The sequence below is a fragment of the Cherax quadricarinatus genome, chromosome 24 (genome assembly GCF_038502225.1).
Source record: "Cherax quadricarinatus isolate ZL_2023a chromosome 24, ASM3850222v1, whole genome shotgun sequence".
Taxonomy (NCBI): domain Eukaryota; kingdom Metazoa; phylum Arthropoda; class Malacostraca; order Decapoda; family Parastacidae; genus Cherax; species Cherax quadricarinatus.
This window is the reverse complement of record NC_091315.1, coordinates 2286733-2302149: the sequence shown is the minus strand read 5'-3', so window position 1 is coordinate 2302149 and position 15417 is coordinate 2286733.

The window sequence follows — 15417 nt, the reverse complement described above, 5'->3', positions numbered from 1 at the left end:
GAGTCTGTGTCTCTACCAGCTAGTACATCATCTGGAGTCTGTGTCTCCACCAGCTGGTACATCATGTGGAGTCTGTGTCTCTACCAGCTGGTACATCATCTGGAGTCTGTGTCTCCACCAGCTGGTACATCATCTGGAGTCTGTGTCTCCACCAGCTGGTACATTATCTGGAGTCTGTGTCTCCACCAGCTGGTACATCATCTGGAGTCTGTGTCTCCACCAGCTGGTACATCATGTGGAGTCTTTGTCTCCACCAGCTGGTACATCATCTGGAGTCTGTGTCTCCACCAGCTGGCACATCTGGAGTCTGCAGGTTAAGTACAGTGTTGCCAGATGGTCCCGTTCAGTGGCCCACTAAGAGTGCAGCGGCGTCCAGTACAGTGTTGCCAGATGGTCCCGTTCAGTGGCCCACTAAGAGTGCAGCGGCGCTCAGTACAGTGGTGCCAGATGGTCCCGTTCAGTGGCCCACTAAGAGTGCAGCGGCGCTCAGTACAGTGGTGCCAGATGGTCCCGTTCAGTGGTCCACTAAGAGTGCAGAGGCGCCCAGTACAGTGTTGCCAGATGGTCCCGTTCAGTGGTCCACTAAGAGTGCAGAGGCGCCCAGTACAGTGTTGCTAGATGGTCCCGTTCAGTGGTCCACTAAGAGTGCAGAGGCGCTCAGTACAATGATGTTGGTGCACTAGAAGTATATCTGAATTCCAGATATATTCAGTCTAGATCTAATTTGTTTGTAATCTAAATCTGTCTGGTTAGGACTAAATAGGAAGATATATGACTGGTGAGCTGTTGATTCGATGTACGAAGTGGTCATGACCCCCTGGGCAACACCTGCATCTTGCTAGTATGGGAATGAAGAGAGGGGGGCTTAGCCCCCTTGCTACTGCCCCGCTGTTGAAGGTAAATTTATTCACAACTCTCCCACAGAGCATCAGGAATTCTAGCTAAACACCTAGGAAAACTCCTAGTCACCATCTGTAACGTATTTTTAAAATGTTTTGGCGACCTCCTCATCCAAATCCATAACATCAAAATCATAAATAAACTCTCCAGCCTTAATATAACGGCTCTATTTACTAAAGTACCAACATCACCAGCCATCAGTCTCCTGCGATGGAAAACTGATGACACCCTCGATCTCTTTTTCCATCCAGGTAGATGGACCTATAACTTCACAACAAACAGAACACAAAGAGTAATAGTAAACAAAGGAAAGTCTGAGGCAGCTACGGTGAAAAGCTCTGTTCCACAAGGCACAGTACTCGCTCCCATCCTGTTCCTTATCCTCATATCTGACATAGACAGAGATGTAAGCAACAGCACCGTGTTCTCCTTCGCGGATGACACCCGAATATGCATGACGGTGTCATCCATCGAAGACACTGCAAATCTCCAAGTGGATATCAACCAAATCTTTAAATGGGCTGCAGAAAACAATATGAAGTTTAATGAAGACAAATTTCAATGACTCCGATATGGAAAACTTGAGGATATTAAAACTGCATCGGAGTATATAACAAATTCCAGATACACAGTAGAACGAAAAACTAATGTGAAGAACCTGGGAGTAATAATGTCAGAGAATCTCACAGTCAAAGATCATAACAATGTATCTACCACATCTGCTAGGAAAAATGGTATGATGAATAATGAGAACATTCAAAAATTAGGGATTCCAAGCCCATGATGATTCTCTTCTGCTTGTTCTCTTTAGGCTGGAATATTCCTGTACACTAACGGCCCCTTTCAAGGCTGGCGAAGTTACAGACTTTGAAAATATACGGCACGTATCAGTACGATAAAGCACCTAAATTACTGGGACTGGTTTAAGTCCATTAATTTGTACTCCCTGGAATGCAGGCGAGAAAGATACATGATAATATACACCTGGTAAATCCTAGAGTGACTAGTCCCAAATCTGCATACGAAAAAAAGCCTCGGCAGAAGATGCAACATCTCCCCAATGAAAAGCAGGGCTTCCACGAGTATGTTAAGAGACAACACAACAAGTGTCAGGTGCCCGCTACTGTTCAACTACCTCCCAGCATACATAAGGAGGATTACCAATAGACCCCTGGCTGTCTTCAACGAGGGGCTGCAGAGCCGGGCTGTGAATCGAACATCGGTTTACGTGCGGCCATCAGTAACGTCCTGGTTGATCAGGCCATGATCCACCACGAGCCTGGTCACGAACCGGACCTCGGGGGCGTTGACTCCTGAAACCCCGTCCAGGTATACTCCAGGTATTCCCTTCAATTCGTCTACCAACTTTTGCGACTTCTCTTCCGAATTTCCTAAAAGACTCATGTCATAAGTAAAAACCAATTGCATTAACTCCCAAATTGAACAAGATTCGTCATCTTTAAATCCCACACCTCATCCAGAAATACTGGCGTTTACGTGTTTCTTACAAGCACCTCTAGCAACATGTTACACCACGTATCCCAGCCTAAGTCCTGCACTTGCTGGTTAATAATCTCCCTAACCTGAGCCTCGGTATCTCAATAAAAACTTTATATTAATTTTATTACCTGCCATTTTTATATATTTGCAACATCTGTCTCAATGTTCTCCTCTCCACCTTATTATACGTGTTTTTTATCATTAAATAAATCAAAGATTCTTTCTTTTATCTTAGTATTCTTTACTTACATGATTCATTGTAATCACTTTGTCCAGACATACCCTACCTTTGTCCAGACATACCCTACCTTTGTCCAGACATACCCTACCTTTGTCCAGACATACCCTACCTTTGTCCAGACATACCCTACCTTTGTCCAGACATACCCTACCTTTGTCCAGACATACCCTAGCTTTGTACAGACATACCCTACCTTTGTCCACACATACCCTACCTTTGTCCAGACATACCCTACCTTAGTCCAGACATACCCTACCTTAGACCAGACATACCCTACCTTTGTCCACACATACCCTACCGTAGTCCAGACATACCCTACCTTTGTCCACACATACCCTACCTTTGTCCACACATACCCTACCTTTGTCCACACATACCCTACCTTAGTCCAGACATACCCTACCTTTGTCCAGACATACCCTACCTTTGTCCAGACATACCCTAGCTTTGTACAGACATACCCTACCTTTGTCCACACATACCCTACCTTTGTCCAGACATACCCTGCCTTAGTCCAGACATACCCTACCTTAGACCAGACATACCCTACCTTTGTCCACACATACCCTACCGTAGTCCAGACATACCCTACCTTTGTCCACACATACCCTACCTTTGTCCACACATACCCTACCTTTGTCCACACTTACCCTACCTTAGTCCAGACATACCCTACCTTTGTCCACACATACCCTACCTTTGTCCACACATACCCTACCTTAGTCCAGACATACCCTACCTTTGTCCACACATACCCTACCTTAGTCCAGACATACCCTACCTTTGTCCACACATACCCTACCTTTGTCCAGACATGCCCTACCTTTGTCCACACATACCCTACCTTTGTCCAGACATGCCCTACCTTTGTCCAAACATACCCTACCTTTGTCCAGACATACCCTACATTTCTCCACACATACCCTACCTTTGTCCAGACATACCCTACAGTTGTCCACACATACCCTACCTTAGACCACACATACCCCACCTTTGTCCATACATACCCTACATTTGTCCACACATACCCTACTTTAGTCCAGACATACCCTACCTTAGTCCAGACATACCCTACTTTTGTCCACACATACCCTACCCTAGTCCAGACATACCCTACCTTTGTCCACAAATACCCTACCTTTGTCCACACATACCCTACCTTAGACTGGACATACCCTACCTTAGTCCAGACATACAATACCTTTGTCCACACATACCCTACATTTGTCCACACATACCCTACCTTTGTCCACACATACCCTACCTTGGTCCACACATACCCTACCTTAGTCCACCCATACCCTACCTTATACTGGATATACCCTACCTTAGTCTACACATACCTTACCTTAGTCCAGACATACCGTACCTTTGTCCAGACATACCCTACCTTTATCCAGACATACCCTACCTTTGTCCAGGCATACCCTACCTTTGTCCAAACATACCCTACCTTCGTCCACACATACCCTACCTTAGACTGGACATACCATACCTGAGTCCACACATACCCTACCTTAGTCCAGACATACCCTACCTTTGCCAAGACATATCCTACCTTTATCCAGACATACCCTACCTTTGTCAAGACATACCCAACCTTTGTCAAGACATACCCTACCTTAGTCCACACATACCCTACCTTAGTAAAGACATACCCTACCTTTGTCCAGACATACCCTACCTTTATCCAGACATACCCTACCTTTGTCCAGACATACCCTACCTTTGTCCAGACATACCCTACCTTCGTCCACACATACCCTACCTAAGACTGGACATACCCTACCTTAGTCCACACATACCCTACCTTAGTCCAGAGATACCCTACCTTTGTCCAAACATACCCTACCTTTGTCCACACATACCCTACCTTAGACTGGACATACCCTAACTTAGTCCTCACATACCCTACCTTAGTCCAGACATACCCTACCTTTGTCCACATATACCCTACCTTAGTCAACCCGTATCCTACCCTAGACTGGACATGCCGTACCTTTGTCCACACATACCCTACCTTAGACTGGACATACCCTACCTTAGTCCACACATACCCTACCTTAGTCCAGACATACCCAACCTTTGTCCAGACATACCCTACCTTTATCCAGACATAACCTACCTTTGTCCTGACATTCCCAACCTTTGTCCACACATACCCTAAATTTGTCCACACATACCCTACCTTTGTCCAGACATACCCTACCTTTGACCAGGAATACCCTACCTTTATGCACACATACCCTACCTTTGTCCACACATACCCTACCTCAGTCCACCCATACCCTACCTTAGACTGGACATACCCTACCTTAGTCCACACATACCCTACCTTAGTCCAGACATATCCTACCTTAGTCCAGACATTCCGTAACTTAGTCAAGACATACCCTACCTTTGTCCACACATACCCTATCTTTTTCCAGACATACCCTACCTATGTCCAGATATACCCTTCCTTTGTCCAGACATACCCTACCTTTGTCCAGACATACCCTACCTTTGTCCACACATACCCCCCCATTTCTCCATATATACCCTACCTATATCCACATACCCTACCATTATTCACACTTACCCTACCTTTGTCCACACTTACCCTACTTTAGTCCACACATACCCTACCTTTATACACACATACCCTACCTTCGTCCACACATACCCTACCTTTGTCCATACATACCCTACCTTTGTCCAAACATACCGCACCTTTGTCCAGACATACCCTACCTTTGTCCACACATACCCTAAATTTCTCCAGACATACCATACCTTTGTCCAGACGTACCCTACCTTTCTCCAGACATACCCTACCTTTGTCCAAACATACCCTACCTTTGTCCAGACATACCTTACCTTTGTCCACACGTACCCTACCTTTATCCAGACATACCCTACCTTTGTCCACACATACTCTACCTTAGTCCAGACATACCCTACTTTTGTCCTTACTTACCCTACCTTTGTCCACACATACCCTACTTTAGTCCAGACATACCCTATCTTAGTCCAGACATTCCCTGCCTTTGTCCACACATACTCTACCTTAGTCCAGACATACCCTACCTTTTTCCAGACATACCATACCTTTGTCCACATATACCCTACCTTAGTCCAGACATACCCTACCTTTGTCCACACATACCCTACTTTAGTCCAGACATACCCTATCTTAGTTCAGACATACCCTGCCTTTGTCCACACAAACCCTACCTTAGTCCAGACATATCCTACCTTTGTCCAGACAAACCCTACCTTTGTCCAGACATACCCTACCTTAGTCCAGACATACCCTACCTTTGTCCACACATACCCTACCTTAGTACAAACATACCCTACCTTTGTCCACACATACCTTACCTTAGACTGGACATACCCTACCTTCGTCCACGCATACCCTACCTTAGTCCACACATACTCTACCTTTGTCCACACATACCCTACCTTTGTCCACACATACTCTACCTTTGTCCATACATACCCTACCTTTGTCCACACATACCCTACCTTAGTCCAGACATACCCTACCTTTGTCCATACATGCCCTACCTTTGTCCACACATTCCTTACCTTAGACTGGACATACCATACCTTAGTCCAGACATACCCTACATTAGTCCAGACATACCCTACCTTTGTCCATACATACCCTACCTTTGTCCACACATACCCTACTTTATTCCAGACATTCCCTATCTTTGTCCAGACATACCCTGCCTTTGTCCACACATACCCTACCTTAGTCCAGACATACCCTACCTTAGTCCAGACATACCCTACCTTTGTCCACACATACCCTACCTTAGTCCAGACATACCTTACCTTTGTCCACACATACCCTACCTTTGTCAAGACATACCCTACCTTTGTCCAGACATACCCTACCTTCGTCCACACATACCCTACCTTAGACTGGACATACCCTATCTTAGTCCACACATTCCCTACCTTAGTCCAGGCATACCCTACCTTTGTCCATACATACCCTACCTTTGTCCACACATACCCTACCTTAGACTGGACATACCCTACCTTAGTCCAGACATACCCTACCTTTGTCCACACATACCCTACCTTAGTCCACCCATACCCTACCCTAGACTTGACATGCTGTACCTTTGTCCACACATACCCTACCTTAGATTGGACATACCCTACTTTAGTTCACACATATCCTACCTTAGTCCAGATATACCCTACCTTTGTGCAGATATACCCTACCTTTATCCAGACATTCCCTACCTTTGTCCAGATATACCCTACCTTTGTCCACACATACCCTACCTTTGTCCACACATTCCCTATCTTTGTCCACACATACCCTACCTTTGACCAGACACACCCTACCTTTATGCACATAATCCCTACCTTTGTCCACACATAACCTACCTTTGTCCACCCATACCCTACCTTTATGCACATAATCCCTACCTTTGTCCACACATAACCTACCTTAGTCCACCCATACCCTACCTTAGACTGGACATACCCTACCTTAGTCCAGACATACCCTACCTTAGTCCAGAGATACCCTACCTTAGTCCAGACATACCCTACCTTTGTCCACACTTACCCTATCTTTGTCCAGACATTCCCTACCTTTGTCCAGATATACCCTTCCTTTGTACAGACATACCCTACCTTTGTCCAGACATACCCTACTTTTGTCGAGACATACCCTACCTTTGTGCAGTCATACCCTACCTATATCCACACATACCCTACCATTATTCACACTTACCATACCTTTGTATACACATACCCTACCTTTGTCCACACATACCCTACCTTTATGCACACATACCCTACCTTTGTCCACACTTACCCTACCTTTGTCCACACATACCCTACCTTTATGCACACATACCCTACCTTGGTCCACACATACCCTACCTTTGTCCATACATACCCTTCCCCTGTCCAGACATACCCTACCTTTGTCCAGTCATACCCTACCTTTGCCCACACATACCCCACCTTTGTCCATATATACCCTACCTATATCCACACGATACCTACCATTATTCACACTTACCCTACCTTTGTCCACACATGCCTTACCTTTATGCACACATACCCTACCTTGGTCCACACATACCCTACCTTTGTCCACACATACCCTACCTTAGTCCGCCCATACCCTACCTTAGACTGGATATGCCCTATCTTAGTCCACATATACCCTACCTTAGTCCAGACATACCCTACCTTTTTCCAGACATACCCTACCTTTATCCAGAGATACCCTACCTTTGTCAAGACATACCCTACCTTTGTCCAGACATACCCTACCTTCGTCCATATATACCCTACCTTAGACTGAACATACCCTATCTTAGTCCACACATACCCTACCTTGAAAATAAATGGTATAAAATACCGACACAACGGAAACATAAACACATGTGCAGTTTAATGTGATCCTTTATTGACAACGTTTCACCCACACAGTGGGCTTTTACAAGTCACACACGGATCTACCTGGGGTGGAAGGTACGGGAGTATTTATAGTCATGTTCAGAATGTTGAGGTCAGGTGGAGAATGCCGCATCTGATGATCTACCGGGTGGGGTTATAGAGTGTTGGGTAGCTTGGCAGGGGTATTGGACAAGTTGTGAGTAGACCTTCTGCAGTGTTCTATGTTCTTATGTGGGATAGCGATGAAGAAGTTTCTTGGCGAGTGGTTCAGCTATGTTATAGAAGCCGTTGTTCTGGTTGAAATTGTTGGTTATAGAGATAAGCGATGATTCCAGGATTCTTCGGTATTGAGTGTTGTCTTCTGTGGCGATAAGTCTTGAGTTTCTGTAGTTAATTAAATGGTTGTGTGAATTGCGATGTTGTACACAGGCATTCCTTGTATCGTCAGTCCTGCTTGCATATTGGTGTTCTGAAATACGTGTTTGGAGGTCTCTTGATGTTTCGCCCACATATATTTTGTTGCAGTCATTACAAGGGATTATGTATACCCCTGCAGAGGATGGAAGCTTGTCCTGTCTACTACTGGTGATGTCCTTGATGGTCGTGGTTGTGGAGGTAGATACTTGGAATGATGTATTGGAAAAGATGTTGGAAACATGTTTGGCAATGGAGTTGGTGGGGAGGGCTATGTATCTCTTCTCGGCAGTCTCTTCTCTGGATGTGTTGAAGATGTTTAATGCCCGCCGTCTGCAGTCTCTGATGAAGTGACGAGGATAGTGGAGTTTAGAAAATACTTGTTCAATTATAGTGCATTCTTCCTCAAGGAACTAAAGATATATATTTTTAATTAATGTTAATGTAAAAATTTTTAATTTTGCACCAAAAGAATATTAGAAAACTTACCTAACCTTTTTATAACAAGAACAATTTATTTTAGCCTAACCCAACCATGTATATTTTAGATTTGTTTACAATAATTTAATACTAAACAAACAGTGTGAAATATATTTTTTTTCGTTAGGTTCAGAATGATTTGGGCGAAATTATTGCATACACAAATTTTCACTTGTCCTATATGGCAACATGAGAGTTGCTATTTAAGCTAAGATAGCAAGTTCTGCCTATTCGGCACGACATATATATATATATATATATATATATATATATATATATATATATATATATATATATATATATATATATATATATATATATATATATATATATATATATATATATATATATATATATATATAATGTGAAGGGGGTAGGAGAGTTTCAGTGGGGGGAAATAAATGGGATTAAATCTGGAGTATCTGAGAGAGTTAGAGCAAAGGAAGGGGTAGCAGTAATGTTAAATGATCAGTTATGGAAGGAGAAAAGAGAATATGAATGTGTAAATTCAAGAATTATGTGGATTAAAGTAAAGGTTGGATGCGAGAAGTGGGTCATAATAAGCGTGTATGCACCTGGAGAAGAGAGGAATGCAGAGCAGAGAGAGAGATTTTGGGAGATGTTAAGTGAATGTATAGGAGCCTTTGAACCAAGTGAGAGAGTAATTGTGGTAGGGGACCTGAATGCTAAAGTAGGAGAAACTTTTAGAGAGGGTGTGGTAGGTAAGTTTGGGGTGCCAGGTGTAAATGATAATGGGAGCCCTTTGATTGAACTTTGTATAGAAAGGGGTTTAGTTATAGGTAATACATATTTTAAGAAAAAGAGGATAAATAAGTATACACGATATGATGTAGGGCGAAATGACAGTAGTTTGTTGGATTATGTATTGGTAGATAAAAGACTGTTGAGTAGACTTCAGGATGTACATGTTTATAGAGGGGCCACAGATATATCAGATCACTTTCTAGTTGTAGCTACACTGAGAGTAAAAGGTAGATGGGATACAAGGAGAACAGAAGCATCAGGGAAGAGAGAGGTGAAGGTTTATAAACTAAAAGAGGAGGCAGTTAGGGTAAGATATAAACAGCTATTGGAGGATAGATGGGCTAATGAGAGCATAGGCAATGGGGTCGAAGAGGTATGGGGTAGGTTTAAAAATGTAGTGTTAGAGTGTTCAGCAGAAGTTTGTGGTTACAGGAAAGTGGGTGCAGGAGGGAAGAGGAGCGATTGGTGGAATGATGATGTAAAGAGAGTAGTAAGGGAGAAAAAGTTAGCATATGAGAAGTTTTTACAAAGTAGAAGTGATGCAAGGAGGGAAGAGTATATGGAGAAAAAGAGAGAAGTTAAGAGAGTGGTGAAGCAATGTAAAAAGAGAGCAAATGAGAGAGTGGGTGAGATGTTATCAACAAATTTTGTTGAAAATAAGAAAAAGTTTTGGAGTGAGATTAACAAGTTAAGAAAGCCTAGAGAACAAATGGATTTGTCAGTTAAAAATAGGAGAGGAGAGTTATTAAATGGAGAGTTAGAGGTATTGGGAAGATGGAAGGAATATTTTGAGGAATTGTTAAATGTTGATGAAGATAGGGAAGCTGTGATTTCGTGTATAGGGCAAGGAGGAATAACATCTTGTAGGAGTGAGGAAGAGCCAGTTGTGAGTGTGGGGGAAGTTCGTGAGGCAGTAGGTAAAATGAAAGGGGGTAAGGCAGCCGGGATTGATGGGATAAAGATAGAAATGTTAAAAGCAGGTGGGGATATAGTTTTGGAGTGGTTGGTGCAATTATTTAATAAATGTATGGAAGAGGGTAAGGTACCTAGGGATTGGCAGAGAGCATGCATAGTTCCTTTGTATAAAGGCAAAGGGGATAAAAGAGAGTGCAAAAATTATAGGGGGATAAGTCTGTTGAGTGTACCTGGTAAAGTGTATGGTAGAGTTATAATTGAAAGAATTAAGAGTAAGACGGAGAATAGGATAGCAGATGAACAAGGAGGCTTTAGGAAAGGTAGGGGGTGTGTGGACCAGGTGTTTACAGTGAAACATATAAGTGAACAGTATTTAGATAAGGCTAAAGAGGTCTTTGTGGCATTTATGGATTTGGAAAAGGCGTATGACAGGGTGGATAGGGGGGCAATGTGGCAGATGTTGCAAGTGTATGGTGTAGGAGGTAGGTTACTGAAAGCAGTGAAGAGTTTTTACGAGGATAGTGAGGCTCAAGTTAGAGTATGTAGGAAAGAGGGAAATTATTTCCCAGTAAAAGTAGGCCTTAGACAAGGATGTGTGATGTCACCGTGGTTGTTTAATATATTTATAGATGGGGTTGTAAGAGAAGTAAATGCGAGGGTCTTGGCAAGAGGCGTGGAGTTAAAAGATAAAGAATCACACACAAAGTGGGAGTTGTCACAGCTGCTCTTTGCTGATGACACTGTGCTCTTGGGAGATTCTGAAGAGAAGTTGCAGAGATTGGTGGATGAATTTGGTAGGGTGTGCAAAAGAAGAAAATTAAAGGTGAATACAGGAAAGAGTAAGGTTATGAGGATAACAAAAAGATTAGGTGATGAAAGATTGAATATCAGATTGGAGGGAGAGAGTATGGAGGAGGTGAACGTATTCAGATATTTGGGAGTGGACGTGTCAGCGGATGGGTCTATGAAAGATGAGGTGAATCATAGAATTGATGAGGGAAAAAGAGTGAGTGGTGCACTTAGGAGTCTGTGGAGACAAAGAACTTTGTCCTTGGAGGCAAAGAGGGGAATGTATGAGAGTATAGTTTTACCAACGCTCTTATATGGGTGTGAAGCGTGGGTGATGAATGTTGCAGCGAGGAGAAGGCTGGAGGCAGTGGAGATGTCATGTCTGAGGGCAATGTGTGGTGTGAATATAATGCAGAGAATTCGTAGTTTGGAAGTTAGGAGGAGGTGCGGGATTACCAAAACTGTTGTCCAGAGGGCTGAGGAAGGGTTGTTGAGGTGGTTCGGACATGTAGAGAGAATGGAGCGAAACAGAATGACTTCAAGAGTGTATCAGTCTGTAGTGGAAGGAAGGCGGGGTAGGGGTCGGCCTAGGAAGGGTTGGAGGGAGGGGGTAAAGGAGGTTTTGTGTGCGAGGGGCTTGGACTTCCAGCAGGCATGCGTGAGCGTGTTTGATAGGAGTGAATGGAGACAAATGGTTTTTAATACTTGACGTGCTGTTGGAGTGTGAGCAAAGTAACATTTATGAAGGGATTCAGGGAAACCGGCAGGCCGGACTTGAGTCCTGGAGATGGGAAGTACAGTGCCTGCACTCTGAAGGAGGGGTGTTAATGTTGCAGTTTAAAAACTGTAGTGTAAAGCACCCTTCTGGCAAGACAGTGATGGAGTGAATGATGGTGAAAGTTTTTCTTTTTCGGGCCACCCTGCCTTGGTGGGAATCGGCCGGTGTGATAATAAAAAAAAAAAAAAAAAAAAATAAATGTGTGTCAGGGACCGGTGATTTGAAAAGGCACAAACATGAATACATTTGTACAATATATCAAAGATAATGAATCTCCTCTGGGTCCTCTGAAGAACGGCCAAGCATGCAGCAAGTATTTTCCCTTTTGATGGCCACGCTGAGGCGCTTAAACATGAAAGTACCCGCCCCAAGGTCCCTGGTGGTAACAATGAGTCTGGAACTCAGTTCTCTGAGGAAACATGTGGGTTTTTTCCCTTGATCCCACTATCTGTGATCCCATGGGACATAATGATACTGTTGGCTTATGTGTCTGTACTGCCGATCCTGTACTCCTCCCTGTGAACACCTTCATCCTCCCTGTCGCCTGACACTGAAGGATGTAGGTGTCAATCAACATCGACACACAGGTTTAGTCCCATGCTAAGAGCTTGCCATTCTTCCAAGGATAGATGGTGATCCTGTCAGAGCGGTTTGTGGGAGTGTGAGTATTGTTGGCAGCTAGGAATCGGGGTTCTCTCTCGGCTGGGCACCCGGCTATAGGCTTCTCTCTATGATATCGTTGCCAGTCCGTGGTTTTGGAGCAGTTTAGGCCATGTAGACCATATTGGTCGGCTAGTGCATCACTGCAGTTAATATGCACTCAGTAGTGTACATATTAATTGGGACAGTAATGATTTTTTTTATTATTATTATCACACTGGCCGATTCCCACCAAGGCAGGGTGGCCCGAAAAAGAAGGGTGCTTTACACTACAGTTTTTAAACTGCAACATTAACACCCCTCCTTCAGAGTGCAGGCACTGTATTTCCCATCTCCAGGACTCAAGTCCGGCCTGCCAGTTTTCCTGAATCCCTTCATAAATGTTACTTTGCTCACACTCCAACAGCACGTTAAGTATTAAAAACCATTTGTCTCCATTCACTCTTATCAAACACGCTCACGCATGCCTGCTGGAAGTCCAAGCCCCTCGCACACAAAACCTCCTTTACCCCCTCCCTCCAACCTTTCCTAGGCCGACCCCTACACCGCCTTCCTTCCACTACAGACTGATACACTCTTGAAGTCATTCTGTTTCTCTCCATTCTCTCTACATGTCCGAACCACCTCAAGAACCCTTCCTCGGCCCCTCTGGACAACAGTTTTGGTAATCCCGCACCTCCTCCTAACTTCCAGACTACGAATTCCCTGTATTATATTCACACCACACATTGTCATCAGCAAAGAGCAACTGCGACAACTCCCACTTTATGTGTGTTTCTTTATCTTTTAACGCCATGCCTCTTGCCAAGACCCTCGCATTTACTTCTCTTACAACCCCATCTATAAATATATTAAACAACCACGGTGACATCACACATCCTTGTCTAAGGCCTACTTTTACTGGGAAATAATCTCCCTCTTTCCTACATACTCTAACTTGAGCCTCACTATCCTCTTAAAAACTCTTCACTGCTTTCAGTAACCTACCTCCTACACCATACACCTGCAACATCTGCCACATTGCCCCCCTATCCACCCTGTCATACGCCTTTTCCAAAACCATAAATGCCACAAAAACCTCTTTAGCCTTATCTAAATACTGTTCACTTACAGGTTTCACTGTAAACACCTGGTCCACACACCCCCTACCTTTCCTAAAGCCTCCTTGTTCATCTGCTATCCTATTCTCCGTCTTACTCTTAATTCTTTCAATAATAACTCTACCATACAATTTACCAGGTATACTGGAATAAACCTTGGTAATAAATACCGACAAGTTGGTTTAGAAAAACACGTAAGCAAACACTATAACATATTTATTAGAAAACGTTTCGGTCCTGGGACCTTGATCACTTCTAGAAGTGATCACTTCTAGATCACTTCTAGAAGTGACCGAAACGTTTTCTAATAAATATGTTATAGTGTTTGCTTACGTGGCTTTCTAAACCACCAGGTATACTCAACAGACTTATCCCCCTATAACTTTTGCACTCTCTTTTATCCCCTTTGCCTTTATACAAAGGAACTAAGCATGCTCTCTGCCAATCCCTAGGTACCTTACCCTCTTCCATACATTTATTAAATAATTGCTCCAACCACTCCAAAACTATATCCCCACCTGCTTTTAACATTTCTATCTTTATCCCATCAATCCCGGCTGCCTTACCCCCTTTCATTTTCCCTACTGCCTCACGAACTTTCTCCCCACTCACAACTGGCTCTTCCTCACTCCTACAAGATGTTATTCCTCCTTGCCCTATACACGAAATCACAGCTTCCCTATCTTCATCAACATTTAACAATTCCTCAAAATATTCCCTCCATCTTTCCAATACCTCTAACTCTCCATTTAATAACTCTCCTGTCCTATTTTTAACTGACAAATCCATTTGTTCTCTAGGCTTCCTTAACTTGTTAATCTCACTCCAAAACTTTTTCTTATTTTCAACAAAATTTGTTGATAACATCTCACCCACTCTCTCATTTGCTCTCTTTTTACATTGCTTCACCACTCTCTTAACCTCTCTCTTTTTCTCCATATACTCTTCCCTCCTTGCATCACTTCTACTTTGTAAAAACTTTTCATATGCTAACCTTTTCTCCCTTACTACTCTCTTTACATCATCATTCCACCAATCGCTCCTCTTCCCTCCTGCACCCACTTTCCTGTAACCACAAACTTCTGCTGAACACTCTAACACTACATTTTTAAACCTACCCCATACCTCTTCGACCCCATTGCCTATGCTCTCATTAGCCCATCTATCCTCCAATAGCTGTTTATATCTTACCCTAACTGCCTCCTCTTTTAATTTATAAACCTTCACCTCCCTCTTCCCTGATGCTTCTATTCTCCTTGTATCCCATCTACCTTTTACTCTCAGTGTAGCTACAACTAGAAAGTGATCTGATATATCTGTGGCCCCTCTATAAACATGTACATCCTGAAGTCTACTCAACAGTCTTTTATCTACCAATACGTAGTCCAACAAACTACTGTCATTTCGCCCTACATCATATCTTGTATACTTATTTATCCTCTTTTTCTTAAAAT